General features: G+C 53.2%; 1 non-coding gene across 1 annotated transcript; it reads left to right on the forward strand.

The window, feature by feature from the left end:
- The first annotated feature begins 468 nt into the window (after window positions 1-468).
- TRNAP-UGG (transfer RNA proline (anticodon UGG)) lies at window positions 469-540 on the forward strand. The gene has a single exon. It is a non-coding gene; the product is annotated as a tRNA-Pro (tRNA).
- The last annotated feature ends 2,160 nt before the right edge of the window (window positions 541-2,700 follow it).

Raw genomic sequence — 2,700 nt, forward strand, 5'->3', positions numbered from 1 at the left:
CTTTATCTGACCTGAAATTGCAGTGCCTCTTTCTCCACTCTGCTATGGCCTTTCTATCCCTTCACCATTGTATCAGATTAAAAACAAAATCGCAGGCAAGTATGAAGAAATTGTCCTTTAAAATAAGCTGCCCTATAGGCTTATATATGGGAATACCATGATCAGGGGCAGCCCAGGGCTATAGGCCGACTCGGCCGTCGCCTACGGCACCCCCTTCAACTGTGCCCGATGATGACATCACGGGGTGCCCTGGGTGCCCAATGATGATGTCACCCCATTGATGGCTGTGCAGGCAGGGGCACCGATAGCATGTTCCACATGGGGCACCAGATGCCACAGCCTCGGGCCGCTCCTGACCATGATTCCTCCCCAGAAACAGATTTAGATGTATGAAATACTATTCTAGAGCATACACCTTTTTACTATTGCAGCAATATGAACAATCTAATGCAATTTTACAAAATAACTGGCTCATTGGTCTAGGGGTATGATTCTCGGTTTGGGTCCGAGAGGTCCCGGGTTCAAATCCCGGATGAGCCCTTCCTTTGAAGTACACTTTTTAATTCCTCACCAGGGGCGAGAGCTTGCAAAATGTGCCAAAGCACCCCAGGGGGGGATAGTGCCACGCTACAACCTCAGACCAGCTCGGGTCCCCCAGCTGCAGCGGCAGGTGCATGTGGAAAACGGTTTTGCTTTCAGGGGGAGGGGTAGCTCAGTGGTTTGAGCATTGGCCTGCTCAATCCAGGTTTGTGAGCCCAATACTTGATGGGGCCATCTAGGGCAAATGTGTCACAGACAGTACTTAGTCCTGCTATGAGAGCAGGGGACTGGACTTGATGACCTCTCAAGGTCCCTTCCAGTCCTATGGGATAGGTACATTAATACTTTATGTAATGTAAGGCACATACTGGAGAGTTGATCTCAACCCATGGTAGTCTTGAAATGCACAAACATTGCAGTGTTAATCCAGAAGATTATCTCTTTCGGTACGTCTACACTACAACGTTAATTCGAACTAACTTAGTTCAAACTAATGGATCTAGACTAAAAAACTAGTTCAAATTAGTGTTTTGCTAATTCGAACTAGCATGTCCACACAGAGTGGACCCTGAACCAGGCTTAAGGATGGCCGGAAGCAGTGCCGGCAGGGCATCAGAGGAGGACTTAGAGCGTGGAGATGCTGTCTCAGGCTAGCCGAGGGCTGCGCTTAAAGGGTCCCGACCCTCACCCCGGACAGACAGTTCTCAGGGGTGCCCTGCTTGCAAAGCAGTCCTGGCTTGGAGTGCCCACACTGGGCACATCACAGCACTCGGCCATCAGACCAGCTGCACTTGCCGCAGGCTGCCATCTGGGGAGAGGGGACAATCAGGGGGCTGCAGGAGAGGTTCCACCCCAAAAGCCCACAGAGCCAGCCCAGTCCTCCCCATCGGGGGCGCGTACCCCATTCCTCCCTCACCTCCTTCCACTTACCCTTCCCTAGCCCCTTTTCTTGATGTACAAAATAAAGGACAATTGTGTTCAAAAATGGAATCTGTCTTTATTGAACAAAACTGGGGGAGACTGGGAAAAGGAGGTGGGAGAGGGGAAGAGAGAGGCTGGGAGAGGGGAGGGCAACTAACATGATCAGGGGTTGGGAACAGGTCTCATATGAAGAGAGGATAAAGAGACTGGGACTTCTCAGCTTAGAAAACAGGAGACGGAGGGGGGACAGGATAGAGGTCTCTAAAAGCAGGAGTTGGGTGGAGAGGGTGCATCAAGAAAAGTTCTTCATTAGTTCTCATAAAGAAGGACTGGAGGACACCAAAGGAAAGGAATGGGTAGCAGGCTTCAAACTAATAACAGAAAGTTGTTCTTCACAAAGCAAAGAGTCAACCTGTGGAACTCCTTGCTGCAGGAGGCTGTGAAGGCTACAACTAGAACAGAGTTTAAAGGGAAGTGAGATCAAGTCATGGAGGTTGGGTCCATGGAGTGGTATTAGCCAGGGGGTAGGAGTGGTGTCCCTGCCCAAGCTTTGTGGAAGGCTGGAGAGGGATGGCACGAGACAAATGGCTTGGTCACTGTCTCCGGTCCTTCCCCTCCAGGGTCCCTAGGGTTGGCCGCTGTCGGCAGACAGGCTACTGGGCTAGATGGACCTTTGGTCTGACCCAGGACAGCCATTGTAAGCTCAGGGCTCAGGGTCGGGGGTCTCAGTGGACCCCCTTGATTCTCTTGCACACCTGCTCCTGGGTGGCCAGGCTGGCAGCTCTCCTGCCCTAGATGGCTGCTTTCCTGTGCCTAGTGCGGAGGTCGTGGACGAGGTCCATGATGTCCGCACTAGCCCAGGCGGGTGCCCGCCTCTTGCGGTCCCGGGCAAGCTCCCAGGAGCCACCAGCCTGGTCCCGGGAAGAGGCGGAGGGCTGGGGGGCATCGTGTGGCTGGCTCGAGCCGTGCCAGGTGCAGGGTCTGCTAGCTGGGTGCTGGTAGGCTTGCACCTGGCATGGGCACCATAGCCAGCCCGTGCCCCTTTAAGGGGTCCGGGGCCGGGAGGAAGGCAGACGAGTTTCCCTGGTGTTGGCCAGAGTGGCCACCAGGGAAACATGGGGAGGGCTAGCCTCCCACTAGTTCGAATTAAGGGGCTACACAGCCCTTAATTTGAACTAGTAAGTTCGAACTAGGCTTAATCTTCGTGGAATGAGGATTACCTAGTTCGAACTAAGCGCT

The sequence above is a fragment of the Pelodiscus sinensis genome, chromosome 1, assembly GCF_049634645.1.
Source record: "Pelodiscus sinensis isolate JC-2024 chromosome 1, ASM4963464v1, whole genome shotgun sequence".
Lineage (NCBI taxonomy): Eukaryota > Metazoa > Chordata > Testudines > Trionychidae > Pelodiscus > Pelodiscus sinensis.